Here is a 16,235-nt window from a genome sequence, read left to right as displayed (position 1 = left end):
TGATTGGTTCAGATTTTAATAATAAAAAGCAAAAACATTACTGATGAAAAACAGGTCAGTATTTCTATAGACTATACTGCAAGTGTTCTGGTAATCTGCTTTATATATGTGTTCTCTCTCTTTCTCTCTTTCTCTCTTTCTCTCTCTCTCTCTCTCTCTCTCTCTCTCTCTCTCTCTCTCTCCCTATATATATATATATATATATATATATATATATATATATATATATATATATATATATATATATATATATATATATATATAGTATATATACAGTGTGTATATATATATATATATATATATATATATATATATATATATATATATATATATATATATATATATATATATATACATATAAACAATATATACATATAAAGAGTGTGTAGATATCTGTGTGCAGAAGATATGCATAGAATATATGTACAGAATGTGAAAAAGAGGTTGAGTAACAACATGCACTGTTCAGAATAGCATTTTGAAGGTAAATCCTGCAGTTTGAGTCATTCTTGTGTGTGCAAGTCTTTACACGCTGAACTGTCACTGCACACACGGAGATTGACTGGTGTTTATGCGGTGTGAATTTTAGCACTCATTCTTCAGTGTATTGTCTTTTAAAGCCAACCTGCTGGTTCAGGGACAGCTTTTTTCCATCCACCATCACACTACTGAACTCTACACTACACCGCTAATTCACCACAAAACAAACACTGTATATAACCTCTGTACTATACATGTACATATTACATAGTATATCTTTTACTCCTCATTACATCAGCACTATTTTTATGTGTATACTTATATCATTACTGTACATTCTGCCCAACATTTCATTCATTTGTGTATATAACCTGTGTGTGTATATATATTTACATATATATATATATATATATACAGTGAGGAAAATAAGTATTTGAACACCCTGCTATTTTGCAAGTTCTCCCACTTAGAAATCATGGAGGGGTCTGAAATTGTCATCGTAGGTGCATGTCCACTGTGAGAGACATAATCTAAAAAAAAAAATCCAGAAATCACAATATATGATTTTTAAACTATTTATTTGTATGATACAGCTGCAAATAAGTATTTGAACACCTGTCGATCAGCTAGAATTCTGACCCTCAAAGACCTGTTAGTCTGCCTTTAAAATGTCCACCTCCACTACATTTATTATCCTAAATTAGATGCACCTGTTTGAGGTCGTTGGCTGCATAAAGACACCTGTCCACCCCATACAATCGGTAAGAATCCAACTACTAACATGGCCAAGACCAAAGAGCTGTCCAAAGACACTAGAGACAAAATTGTACACCTCCACAAGGCTGGAAAGGGATACAGGGAAATTGCCAAGCAGCTTGGTGAAAAAAGGTCCACTGTTGGAGCAATCATTAGAAAATAGAAGAAGCTAAACATGACTGTCAATCTTCCTCAGACTGGGGCTCCATGCAAGAACTCACCTCATGGGGTCTCATAGATCCTAAGGAAGGTGAGAAATCAGCCCAGAACTACACGGGAGGAGCTGGTCAATGACCTGAAAAGAGCTGGGACCACCGTTTCCAAGGTTACTGTTGGTAATACACTAAGACGTCATGGTTTGAAATCATGCATGGCACGGAAGGTTCCCCTGCTTAAACCAGCACATGTCCAGGCACGTCTTAAGTTTGCCAATGACCATTTGGATGATCCAGAGGAGTCATGGGAGAAAGTCATGTGGTCAGATGAGACCAAAATAGAACTTTTGGGTCATAATTCCACTAAACGTGTTTGGAGGAAGAAGAATGATGAGTACCATCCCAAGAACACCATCCCTACTGTGAAGCATGGGGGTGGTAGCATCATGCTTTGGGGGTGTTTTTCTGCACATGGGACAGGGTGACTGCACTGTATTAAGGAGAGGATGACCGGGGCCATGTATTGCGAGATTTTGGGGAACAACCTCCTTCCCTCAGTTAGAGCATTGAAGATGGGTCGAGGCTGGGTCTTCCAACATGACAATGACCCGAAGCACACAGCCAGGATAACCAAGGAGTGGCTCTGTAAGAAGCATATCAAGGTTCTGGCGTGGCCTAGCCAGTCTCCAGACCTAAACCCAATAGAGAATCTTTGGAGGGAGCTCAAACTCCGTGTTTCTCAGCGACAGGCCAGAAACCTGACTGATCTAGAGAAGATCTGTGTGGAGGAGTGGGCCAAAATCCCCCCTGCAGTGTGTGCAAACCTGGTGAAAAACTACAGGAAACATTTGACCTCTGTAATTGCAAACAAAGGCTCCTGTACCAAATATTAACATTGACTTTCTCAGGTGTTCAAATACTTATTTGCAGCTGTATCATACAAATAAATTGTTAAAAAATCATATATTGTGATTTCTGGATTTTTTTTTTTAGATTATGTCTCTCACAGTGGACATGCACCTACGATGACAATTTCAGACCCCTCCATGATTTCTAAGTGGGAGAACTTGCAAAATAGCAGGGTGTTCAAATACTTATTTTCCTCACTGTATATATATATATATATATATATATATATATATATATATATATATATATATATATTTATATATAGTAGACTGTTTATTCGACTTGTACTCTAAATTGATGTCCACACATCTCTGCACTGTTAATGCCTTTGTATTTATTTACTTCACATATGTTTACATATTATCACTATAACTTGCTGTAAATATGCCATATATTTATTTGCACTTTTGCACGACTGCTACATTCTGCACTTCTGGTAGATGCCAAACTGCATTTCGTTGCTATGTACCTGTACTATGCAATGACAATAAAGTTGTATCAATCTATCTATCTATTTATGCCCCCTTTTCACATGGATATAATGCGCCTCGCGTGCTGGAATGTCACCCACGCCTAGGTGCCTGGAAGGTGTGTCTTTCTTGTCACTGTGGTGTATAGCGGAAGTGAATCTCAATCAAGCCTGGAACAGTGTACATACAGGCTGCAAGGTGGTTTCTGACTAAAACCTTGTTTTTAGAGTTCATGTGATTTTGACTTTCAGATTAGCATATGAAACAATTGTTTGTCAATAGCATGTTTTGTTGAAAACGCCCTTTTTTGGCTGCTTGTGTGCCACTGTTAATGACACTAAGTTCTGAGTTTAACAGTACCAGTCCAGCCTGCTTTATTGCCATAGAGTAAAGCTCTTTAATTCGACATGAATAGCCTGAGCACAATGTAGAGGCCTCAGACCGAATACACAAAAGTAACAGATCTAGCTTGCTTTGTCATTATAAGACCAAGGATGGCAGAAAATTATAGTCCTGAATGTAGGATAGCAATTCATGATTCCTCCATTTTAACCCTTTAACAGATTTGACAGGTCTGGGCAGGTTAAACCCAGAGTCTTTTTTCTTTAGCAACTATTTACCTTTGTTTATTTCACAGTATTTGCATTCACACTAACAAACAAAAAAGTTCCTTGTGTCTTCGTCTCTTGTGGGCAAACTGTTGTCACATGCAGATGTAGTTCCACTTAGCAACAGTTGAAGCTCTATATAAAATGTTAATGCATTTTTAATGCACAAATTACACAAACGAATGTGGTAATGCAATAATTAAAATGAAAATGAGATTCAATATAGTATTGCTGATCTATTTTGAAAGTTAACTTTCCAGCTTCATACACTAAACAGAGGCACAAATAATCTCTGCTACTTCCTGTCATAGTTTCTTTTTCTCCACAATGCTTCTATTTACAATTAATAAGAGGAAAATTGGTATATGACAGGGTATAAGATAAAACCAGTTTTATAACTTTTGCATTCATTTTTGGGGAGTGACACATTAAATGGGAATTGCATGTTTGAGTTGGAGGTTTAAAAATACAAAACATGATCTTACTTCTGTCGCCTCTGTCTTTTTTTTTTTTACTATTTGTACTTCATTTTACTTGCAACTATTTTAGTACCATTTCTACATTGTACCCAAATTGTGCACTGTGCTCTCCCAGCATTGCAATTCCACTTATATTATCTTTTATATATAGAGCAGTTATCTCTATTGATGAACAGAAATGTCCATAGGCATACCTCTGGGGCGTGTGTGTGTGTGTGTGTGTGTGTGTGTGTGTGTGTGTGTGTGTGTGTGTGTTTGTGTTCATAACAGCTAAGGGCTAGAAAAGGGTTCCCTCCCTGGAATCTTCTTTCTGTTTGCAGTGAAACTCAACAGAGTGAAATATGCTTAAAGCATTCGAAATTCTTAGCATTGCTACATCGACTGCATTACGTGTGACGTCTGTAATTGGGTGTTAATTCAGGTTTTGTCATTGGCAGCAGTCCAAAATGTCCTGCTCTCTCAGCCAACCATGAAAACAACTGATCAGTGCTCCTAGACATCCAATGGTTACTCATTTACCAGCAGTTACTGTAACAATAATAGCGTTTGTTCTAGCCATGACTGATCCCGCCAGGTTCCTGTGGTTTAAAATGCATAGGCCTGTGAGAGAATAATGTTTTCCCACGCCCTAACCATTTGGAGATAAGAAAACAGCTATGATAATGTGATCAGCTGGCTTAAAGATATCCCTTTACCTACTTGAATACAGCATGAAAACGAGGGAGGTCTTTGAAAAAAGAGGTAGCCATCCGTGAAGTGTGTCTGTATTTGTGCATGGTTTTTACCTGGATGGACCTTCTGATAAAGTTCTCTTGTTACTTCAGTGGAACAGAAGATTTTTAAATGCAAAGTTTAGTCTAAGGGGGGGAGTCACGTGATCCGGAGGCAAAGTGCCAGACTGCATGCTGGCAGTCGTTTCTCGATCCAGAGGACGTGAGACTGGAGAGGGGGAGTAAAGAAGAAGGAGAGAAAGAGGGGGAGGAGAGAGGAGGGAGGAGCAAGAGAACAAGTGAGTGAGTGAGAGAGGGAAACACACACACACACACACACACACACCCTCTACTCACCAGCGGATAGACTACTATACTCTACACATGGTTGGAGAAACAAGAGTAACACAGTGGAGATAGAAAAAGAGGAAGAAAAGGAGGAATCTCAGCTCATGGTGGAATCTACAGATTTACCTGGACTCCTGAGGATCTACATGACCTGCAGTTCTTTCTTTCATAAAAGAGGCATAGGAGCTGCAGTTCTTGGACTTGTAGAGGTACTCACAAGTCATAAATTGATTTTATTTATAGGTGCTTCCTTGGTTTCTTTAGAAATAATGCTTTTTTATTTTTTATTTTGATGTAACTATAACTACCATTTGTTTGTGAAAGAGAGAAAGAGAGAGCCGGACCACACATTTTGTTATCTTAAAACTGTTTCACATTGTTCTTAAAGCTTCCCTAATAGTGATTACTACCTTTGTTGGACAACTGGTGTCTTTGTGTGTGTGTGTGTGTGTGTGTGTGTGTGTGTGTGTGTGTGTGTGTGTGTGTGTGTGTGTGTGTGGCCAACATTGTTTTGGGTGGAGGTGCGGGTCTTTGAACCAAACTGCCTTGTGGTCGTAAAGCCCCTGCCTCCAGACGGAGGTGTTAGAGATGAGTAGAGGGGGAGCATGATCATCTGTCTCTTTCTTGTGTGCAGTAAGACGTGGATTCAGTGGAGTGAGATCTAGCATTTGTCTCGCTCAATTCCACGTGAACTTTTTCTTTTTTTTAATTGTATTGCCAGAGAATGACGGGGCTTGTGAGTCTGTACTGGAAGTGTTGTGTTTATCTGAACCTGTCAAAACTGCAGCCATCCCAGAACTCTGACCTTCAGCGTGTGTGGCTCTGGTCTAAGTTATTTCTTCCCCCTTAAAGTGGATAAGTTATTTGGACAGTTGCTTTTAAATATTTCACAATATTTCCAAACGGAATTGTAACTCAGAACTCGAACAGAGTGTGGAGAGAGAAAGAGGAGGATGAGATGATGTAAAAGGAAGTCACACTGGGAGGGATGGAGGGTTTTGTGTAGGAAACGGAAAGATGAGAAAACCGAAGATCAGGAAGGAAATAAAACCAGAGAGTAAGTTGTGGGAATAGAAGACAGGGGTCAGAAGATGAGGATCATGTGAATTCAGAGAGAAGGCGGGAGACACGACTATGCTTTTGCTGGGGTCAGTAGGTCGCTGATGTATGTCTCGGCTGTGCAGTGTCATTGCAGGCATCCAGACACCCCAAGGGCAGCGAGAGTGGGATATTTGATTTCAGGGCTATTTTTATTCGTATTTTTCTTCTGATCCTTTTATAGAGTACGAATGACAATCACAGGAAGTCACTGACCACAACTGTCAATAGTGCTTATTAGAGTTGTGTTTATGACTCCTGGGCTTACTATATCTGTAATTTCTTTGTTTTTAAACACCCATTATTAAGCCATTTGAAGTGCAAACTATGATGGGAAGAAAATGATGAAAGTGTGTGTGTGTGTGAGGGGGGTGACTATAAGACACACAGGAGTGAAAGAAACGGAAAATGAATGCACGAGAAAGACAAAAGAGTGATAGGGAGAATGTGTGGAGGAGAAAGAAAGAGGCTTGCTCCTAGACTTTAAGCATGTTCTGTCCTCGCACTCTACTTCTGAATGGAATTGCTTAGTGTGCACTGTGGTGGAGGAGAGCCAACCCAAACAAAGACCTGCTGCCTCTCTTCCACTTCACACCGAGGAGAGTTAAGAGACAATGAGCCACAATTCTGTGTGTGTGTTAGAGAGAGATAGAAAGCCTGTGTGTGTGTCTGTGTGCTAACTGTGTACTGCTGACTCTGGTTTTAGTATTTGGCTCTGTTTGGGTAGCTTCTTTTAGAAAGTCCCTTCTCTTTATCACACTACAGTTTCCCTGGTGTTGTGACACACACAGACGCATATCTTACTGTCCTTGTGAGGACATTCCACTGACATACTTATTAATGCACATCATTAGTGCTACCCTAATACACCTAACCCAACCATAACCTCAATGACCAAAAGGAAACATTTTTTTTTTCTTTCAACCAAATTGACATGCTTACACACACAAAACCGTGATCTTTGTTGTGATTTCTGGTTCCCGGCATGATAGCAACAGTTACCCACACACCCACACATATACACTGTAGACAGAAGATTACGCTCAGCAAGCACACTTCTTGCCTTCCAAATGGTTGGCGTTATCAGCTCTTTTCTATCACAGTCACAACTCATTGTGGCTCAGTCTGGATGTCTGACTCGGTGCTTTAAACACGTTTTCTTCAAATGGAGATTATCTGAGGAATTGGGTTGTATTTTATCAGAGTTGTCCATGTGACTGGTGCAAATTGAAAAGCATGTTGAGATAAGGTTAAGGCTAGATTTTTATTTTTCTGACAAACCGGATTGAACAGGCTGTCTAGAGAAATTTAGATGAATGCCAATGCATTAATGTGTATATGTTAATAATTTATTTATTTTTCTTGCTCCACATGATGAAACATGCTTGAACTTTTATTAGAAAAATTAAAAAAGGTTAAAGATGTGCTAACTCGGTTACAGTCAGGGCTGTGTGTAGTGGTTGGGTATAAGTATTATCCAGCTGGTGTAATACAAGGGTCAGTGGAAATAGCTTCCAAATATAGCGATGTGTGTGTTGTGTGTAAAAGAGACACAGATGCTCTATTCTAAGTGCACAGAAACCCTGAAGCGACTTCACTCGAGCTTTCTGCCCCAGCGGAGAAGGGTGCATTGGGGTGCACTGTGGGGGTGGTAAGAGGTTGTAGTAGCACGTGAATGTAGGTGTGTGGGTGTGTTTGTGTGAATGAATGAGGGGTTGGATAGTGCGACTTAAATGGGTCGTAGCATTGCCCCAGCATGTCTAACGCACACCTTAATGAAGTCAATGAGAGACCATGCTGTGTATGTCTGTATGAGAGAGAAAGAGACTTTATAGTGACCTAGTTTTTCACACTGCTTTTATGCCACAGTCACTCTGTATTATGTTTCCCAACTGCAGATAAATTGACATCCCGAAAGATAGACGTTGATTCTAACTATAAATAATATTTTATACAAATGAACATGCTGCAATCAAATGAAATCAATAATGCAGCCTTTATTATGTTATCTAGTTCAAATTTCCTCCTTTATCCTTTATCTGCTCCATGAATGAATGAGTTGCACATGTTATGTGCTTCCTTTCCTCCCCTGCTGCTTCCTCCTCTCTTAAGCTAATGTGTGTCTTCCTAATGCCCTGTGTCCCCCCCTGCTTAACTATTAGCATAGGGGTAGATAGCTGTTTAAACAAAATCACCCATTGGGGGGAGCAGGAGAGGAGGAAAAGGGGAGGAGGGGGCAAGAGGGAGGGGGTCTAGGAGGATGGGACCCTTTTTTGGGGGGCGGGGTGGGACATTTGAAACAGGACCCACAAATTTGTTTTCTCATTTTTTCCATGCAATGCAATGTCTAATTAATGCCCTCTCTTTACATCCCTTCACTCGTCCCTCATGTTTCTTTCTTTGTCTTATTCCTCGTGTTTTGAGAAAAGATGGTGGTATGTGAAGTCTATATATATATATATATATATATATATATATATATATATATATATATATATATATATATATATATCCCCATAGGAACAGCAAAATCTTGACGAAGACATTCATTTGTACTTTTATTGTAGTATTGTGTGAGTTTGTGTGTGTTCTTCCATTCCACCAGAATCTTGCAATGCTATTTGTCTAATTTTACTGGTACATACAAGTAAAACTATCTGGCAAGGCAGATTCACTCTGAAAGTTTAGAGTAAATGGACAACACACACAGAAGCTGTAATTGCTCTTTTAAAGAGCTATTATAACTGCTGGGATTAGTGCACTCCTGAGTAGTCCTACATTGACCAAAACAAAGACTGTAACCAATTTCTCTGTCCTCAGCTGAATCACCTTTTCATCAATTTCACACCTAAACACACATATTGGGGTGATTTTTTTCACAATCCAAAAGTAGATTCTGTATTTTTGTCAAAGTGAATATAAAAAATAATTGTGAGTGTTTGTATCAGCAATTGTTTCTTTGTCCGAGTTGCTGTTTTGTGGTTTATATTGGCTGCAAAAGTTTCATTTTGCTTCTGCCAAAGAGTTTAGTACATGCATTGAATGTAAAACTTGTCAGATGTCTGTTGACTTATCAATTGGCTACCTAATTAAAATTTATTTTAATACCTTAAAATAAAATCTAGCTCGTCAAGCAGACAACAGTTATTACACAATAACAGTTGCCTAGTAATTTGTAATATACTGATCTTACATCACCATGAGCCCTTGCTTAGTTTTTCTCACACCCCTTTGTAACAGACTTTGCATTAGCGAAGACAGGCTCAGGCGAGGAGCTTCAAACAAACAAATGGGCCATGATACTCAGGTGCTATGGCAGTTTGGTGACAGAAGTCAACGTATGACACTCACAAGAAGCACATAGAAGGGAAAAATCAGGTCTCTGAATGTGTGAGAGTGTGTGCGTACAGTGAAAAGTGTGCTGATGAGGTTCTTTTCCACTCGGCTGCCTCTCAGTACAATGTGAAATGATGAACTCCAGAGTAAAAGGTATTTAACCCACTCACACATGGGAGTATGTCTGTGATCAAGCAGCCTTCGCTGTCTTTCGTCACAATCATTTTGGTAACCTGCAAAGGAAATCAGATCACTGAATGGAAAGGTTCAAGAGGTAGCCTGTTTTGCTTCTCAGCCTACATGCTTTGAGGCATTCCTATTGTTTGTGCTCATGCACCTTTTTTGTATGTGTTTCCCCTTTGGGCTGGATCCTGCTGACCTGGGAGAGCCTTTTCTTCCCAGTGCATTATGTGTCCTTGCACTGGAACTTGACACAATCCCCCCACAGCACTGGGACTGCAGTGGGACATGTGCCTTCCATCCAGCATCCAGCACCTGATCAAACATTTTGCCAAAATTGTCATTCTGTGTCCTGAGGCAAGAGGCTGGAAGTCATAAAGGCCACAACGCCTATGTTTTAGAACCTGAAGTGGACTTCCTCATTTTCAGCCAGCGGTTTATGCAAATTATGCAAAGAACTTCAAAGTTTGATCTCTTTTTTTTTGCGCATATAAATTATTATGAAAATCGAATGCCAGATAATTCATTAGGGAGAAAACTTTAGCAGCTGTACCATTAGCAGAAAGGGTTTATCATTTTTTTAAGTTACAGTTCTGGATTTAAATATGTATCTTGCTTGGTATTTTATATTAAGTGCTTAAGGCATGTTTGATATAATTTTTATTATATTAAATCATGGGTTTAGAATTTATATAAACTACCAAAAATATACCAAATGTTTTGGGAACGTTTTCTACTAGCTATCATCAACATTACAACTCTGAGAACTTTTGGTTCCTAGAATGTTTAATCAGTCAAATGTTCTTGACTCAAAAATCTTTTTACATATATAAATATTACTGCAACATATTTAGCTTTAGTAACACAATCCTATTTTCCAATATTGTGTGATAAACATTTTAAGAGTATTGTTGAGTAAATAGATATTGAATTACTATTGTACCTGATTTCCATTACATTACATCCAAACCTTCTTAGAACCCACTGAATAAATGATAAAACTAATGGTACAGAGCTAATGTTCTCTATTAACCAATCACTTCAAACAAATTCACAAACAAATTCATGAGTTCCTTATGAGTGTATATATTTTTGAGTGTGTGCGGACTCTAACCTGTTCTTAATTTGTTGATAAAACCAACAGTGTGTGAATTGCAAGTTTTTGGCTGACACATACCCAGGATCTGTGCCTGCTGTATGGGATCACTGTTTAGAGGTGAAGTGGGAGAGGTGTGTATGTGTGCAATGATGTGTGGGATGCATGGTTTTATATAGAAATGAGAGTGTGAGTGTGAGGAGACTTTCTGTAAACTAGTGGTGTCTATTACATTGTAAGAAATAATGTATTTGCAAGCATATTGTCACTGACAATGTTTATACATCAGCAGTACAGCAAACCTAATACCGTAGTGAATTGTTGTAGTTGAACACACACACACACACACACACACACACACACACACACACACACACACACACACACACACACACACACACACACACACACACACACACACACAGAGATGAACAGATAAGTCTGGCTGCCCTCTTTTCTCCACTGGTGTGTAATGTTAGGAGGAGTGTGTTGTGATTCAAACCTACTCTTAGCTCTCGTTGCAGAATGCATTTAAAAGCATGAACCGAAAATGTCTGGCTGCCAAAACAGTTGAAGTTTGTAAGTAAAAACAATATCCTCTGATGGCTGTTGCTATTTAGGAAAAGGTTGCGTCTCTTTGAACAATGGCACACTGGATCTTGTCTTAAATTTTGTCCATAAAGGCCACTCTTGAAACTCTTAAAACTCTATAACTCTTTGAACATTTGGCTGTCTCTACGAACATTTGATTTGTGTGTGTGTGTGTGTGTGTGTGTGTGTGTGTGTGAGAGAGAGAGAGAGAGAGAGAGAGAGAGTGTGTGTGTGTCTGTGTGTGATGTGATGTGTGGGGGGGACTTCATTGTTTGTGTGTGACATTCTAAGCTTCTCCAGGGCCAAAACAAAAGGTGCAGTCTTACACCTTCTTCTCCGCCTTTTCCTCTCCTTTCTTCTCTTTTACATGCAGTTTGTTAGCAGACAGTGCATGTTGACCCAGGTGCAGCAGAACGGGAGAACCCTCATTCCTCCTCTTTAAAATGCTCCCTCTGAACCCTCCGCCCACCCCACCATCTTGTCTGGTCTTGCCAGGGCTTGTATAAACCCAGCCCATCAGCTGTGGAAAATTCTATGATCTGCCCTCAGGTGTGTTAGGTGTGTCCATGTGAACCCCCAACCCCCTTCTGTCAGTCTCGTGAATGAGAGCCTAGTAGCAAAATGTAGGCCTGAAGCTACTACAGTGTGAACTTACGTAAGTGTGTTCCTCAGGTTATGATCATTTTATGCATGAATACAGGTCCAGTGCACAACTTAGAACAAAAGAGATGAAAATATGATTAAAATAATACACATTTATTTTAGCTAGAATTTAGTCACTGAAGGCATTGGAACTTTACATTTTCTTCTCTAACTTTGCTTCCTCTTTTGAATCACAGCTCCAGGCCTTCGACATTAATCCTGAACTTGAGTTAGTGTCTCTGTGGAGTTTCGCATGTTTTCATTGTGTTTCCTTTGCGCTCTCTGGTCTCCTCCAACTTTATTAACTTGTGTGAATAAGTGTGTGAATGTGTGTACATATTGCCCTGCAATGGGAGGGTGTCCCATCTAGCACAGATTTCCACTTTACACTCTTTGTTCCTATTAAAGGGTCTGGACCCACCACTTATTACCACTTATCGTGGTAGATAAAACAGTTACTTAAGATAAATGAATGAATAAATGTTTAAAAACATTGTACGAGGTGGTGTCAAAAAGTTTAGAGACTAGCTCTGTTAGCAAGAAAGTACTTTCTTTATCTACGTTTACACACTATCACCTTTAAAATAGTCCCCTTGCACCTCTTGATCCCAGCGTTCCTGAAACTTCTGGAATGTGTCCTGGAAGTCTTCTTTTCGGAGCATGTCAACATCTTCTGCTGTTCGTGCTGGAACAGGATTGAGCTGGATCTTTGGAAAGAGGGCAAAGTCCAAAGTGAGATGTAGTTTCTGGAGAGAAACTCATGTGGTCAGAATAGCACCGGTTGCACCAGCTCCTGATGTACACACAATGATGTCTTTTGTCACACTGACTAATGAAGGTCAGTGCTCCCTGTGACTGTGTGTGCAGCCTTGTGCTGCCATCTGCTGGCTTGTTACAAAACTAGTCTCCAAACTTTTTGATTTTCAGTTATGTTACTGGCAAAAAGTTCCCTGGTGGTCTAGTGGTTAGGATGCGGCGCTCTCACCGCTGCAGCCCGGGTTCGATCCCCGGTCAGGGAACCGACCCCAGCCATTAGGGTTGCACAAGCCTTAGTGCCTGTCCCAAGCCCGAATAAGTGGGAAGGGTTGCGTTAGGAAGGGTATCCAGCGTAAAAACATGTGCCAAATCAAACATGCAGATGATCCGCTGTGGGGACCCCTAACGGGAGAAGCCGAAAGAAAGTTTTTAGTTATGTTCCTGGCAAAATTAAATAATAGTTCACTCAAAAATATAAGTATTATTCAGATTTTACTCTAGTAATACCTCTCATTGGTAGTGTGATTTGTTATATTAGTGAAACTAGAAGAATATTATAAACAGAGCAATGCTGTTTTATTACTGAAGCATAGTCTAAACTTGCAAGAGATGTATTTTAGGCATGTTTATCTTTTATCTGGTACTGTTTATTATAGAGCAGGTGTTTCAGCACTTGCATCTTTTCTTGTATCTGAACCTATATTTGGCCTAAATAGAATTTAGAATAACTTGGGAGAAAAAAAATCAACATCCTTAGATGAGGATACATCAAAACATGCAGCATTAACTCACTAACAAAAAGTTGGCCACCATTTTACCAAATTTATTATTTTATATCCCAATAACGAACCTTTACTGATTTATTAAAGGTTACTTCAGCCAATTCTGATACTTCTAAGTATTCTGAAGTAAAATAAATTAGTAGTGGCTTGCATTAGCGAGTAACTGCATGTTTTTTTTCTGCTGAATGTGATGTGAAAAGCTGCCTTAGGCATTGTCCTGAGACTGAAGCTAAATCCTATTACTAAAAACTGGCACAGATATAAACTTAAAAAGTCAAAAGGAGAGAAATCTCTTAGTCATTCTCTGCATTGTTCTTTATTTATGTTTAATCTTTGACAGTATTACTGTTGTTGTGGTTATATAACTGTCTGGATAACATGAATTACAGTAATATTTTTAAAAGCTAGCCTTTTATCCTCTCGCTGATTTGGGTTTGTTATCCAGAGAGCTGCAGTGTGCTGCGTAAACACTCATAATAGCAGCTGATTAAGCTGTGTCTGCATCATTCCCACTCATGGTCTAACTCTGTGTAAGACCTGTTCCATTTCTCCACAATTAAATTTTTTTAGCGTGTTTTGAGGTGCGTTTGACATGCTGGCTTAGTAGGCAATGAGGCTTGTAAAAGAAAAAAAAAAGAAAATAAATATATGATAATATATATCATTTGATAAAAATGCATTCAAACTAGAATCTCAGTGCTGTTGCCTTTGTTGATGTATTAAACCTGTCAGACGGCTCCCGTGTCTCAGTCGGTGTCTCCCTGTTCGAGTGTGTATCTCTGTGTGTGTATGTGTGTCTCATGCTGCAGGGCTTTGTTCAGGCGTGTCAGTGGGAGAGTGTTAATGATAAGTTCCCTTAGCCAAACTGCTTCTCGCTGAACAGCCGAAGGGCCCATCTGTGCTCCCACTGCAATTCCCCCCAACGCACACCGTGTGCACTCTTCCTCTCCTGCATATCATCACTCTATCACTCTCAAAATCAGAGGACAGAAATAATCCCCATTCTCACACCATTTCTCCCTACTTCACTGCCTGCAACCAGGTAATCATCATCTAGTCGTGTGTGTAAAAACACAGTAGGTGAATGTGTGTGCAAGGGATGTAGATATGGGTTTTACTAAACTAGGCATATTCATAAATGCTTTCAAAGCAGCTTTACACAAGTCAGGAATAGAATTAGATCAAACTATTTGGCACGATCAGTTACAGAAAGCAGAATTGAGCTTTGCATAGACATGCAGCAGAAAATAACCACCAAAAAGGCACAGCATTTAAAAGTTGATTTAACTCACTTACCCTTCAGATCTAAAGAATGAGGCTTTTCAGTACACAGACTGCACATTGACAGCACAAGGACCTAAAACAGACCTTAAATCTAGGTATCAGATTGTAAACCCATTAATTTAATTCTCTGTAGCTTAGTCTTAGTGATGGACTTTTAGCTGATGAGTTCTTGTCATAGAAAGAAGCCTATTTAACAATTGAATTGTGTCCTTTGTTGTGTTTATCTCTTTATAATACTAACAATAGTGTAATACTGGGTATACAACAATATAATTCTAAACACCATAAGTACTATAAATACATTTCATTTGTTTCTTGCCTTTAATATATATATATATACAGTACAGATCAAACGTTTGGACACACCTTCTCATTCAAAGAGTTTTCTTTATTTTCATGACTATGAAAATTGTAGATTCACACTGAAGGCATCAAAACTATGAATTAACACACGTGGAATTATATATGGAATTATATACATAACAAAAAAGTGTGAAACAACTGAAAAATTTCATATTCTAAGTTCTTCAAAGTAGCCACCTTTTGCTTTGATTACTGCTTTGCACACTCTTGGCATTCTCTTGATAAACTTCAAGAGGTAGTCACCTGAAATGGTCTTCCAACAGTCTTGAAGGAGTTCCTCGAGAGATGCTTGGCACTTGTGGGCCCTTTTGCCTTCACTCTGCGGTCCAGCTCACCCCTAAACCATCTCGATTGGGTTCAGGTTCGATGACTGTGGAGGCCACTCTCCTTCTTGGTCAAATAGCCCTTAATGCCTTCAGTGTGACTCTACAATTTTCATAGTCATGAAAATAAAGAAAACTCTTTGAATGAGAAGGTGTGTCCAAACTTTTGGTCTGTACTGTGTATATATATATATATATATATATATATATATATATATATATATATATATATATATATATATATATATATATATAATATTTAATATTTGTCATTAGCATTTACTATTTCATAAGTCATTAGATAAAGCAATAAAGAATGCATAAAATTGTAACTACTAAATTGTGCAGTGTGTGGCAGCTTTGTGACTGGTTCGATTTTGAACTCAAGCCATCCCAGTAGGTAGACTGGCTTATATAAATTGCAATAGGTCTTAATGAGTGTGTGCATGGTACCATGTGATAGACTAGTATGACAGAGTTCCTTGGGTCAAGCTTAATGCCTGTCATTATAAGCACTAAGGGAGCAGGGAGCCATGCAGTTTAATCTATGGTAAGCCCACGACTGGAGAGGTCACCTGATGAGTCTGACTTTGAAGTGCCTGCAGTTCAGTTGAATCCTAAACCCCTCAGAGGGAATATAAATCAGAGATACAAGTGTAAAGATGGGATAGAGTGCCGAGAAGTATGTTTAAAATGCTTCTTTTACTGAATGAGCACCCAGGAATTTGCATATTAGTGCAAAGATATTTAATTTTCTATATGTGACCTATGCATAAATATACTCTATTACTAAAACCCACTAAAATGTATGATTCATCATAATGTTCACGTTTCATAACGGTAAGAACTGTGAATCCAGATTCTGTAAC

At 38.9% G+C, this 16,235-nt stretch overlaps 1 protein-coding gene across 3 annotated transcripts in view; it reads left to right on the top strand.

Moving 5' to 3' along the window:
• Window positions 1-4,776: 4,776 nt before the first annotated feature.
• The window catches only part of tiam1a (TIAM Rac1 associated GEF 1a), a 58,435-nt gene continuing 46,976 nt past the window's right edge, over window positions 4,777-16,235 (top strand). The window contains exon 1 of one of the 3 annotated variants that reach the window (XM_083569008.1): window positions 4,777-5,124. The gene's annotated coding sequence lies outside the window, so the exon portion shown is untranslated. Of the gene's footprint in view, window positions 5,125-12,475; window positions 12,697-16,235 lie in introns of those variants that run through there. The other 2 variants (XM_083569010.1, XM_083569009.1) reach the window with 2 other exon arrangements.

The sequence above is a fragment of the Silurus aristotelis genome (genome assembly GCF_946808225.1).
Source record: "Silurus aristotelis genome assembly, chromosome: 18".
Taxonomy (NCBI): domain Eukaryota; kingdom Metazoa; phylum Chordata; class Actinopteri; order Siluriformes; family Siluridae; genus Silurus; species Silurus aristotelis.
Note: the sequence above shows the minus strand (reverse complement) of the source record. Positions and strands in the feature narration are given on the sequence as shown.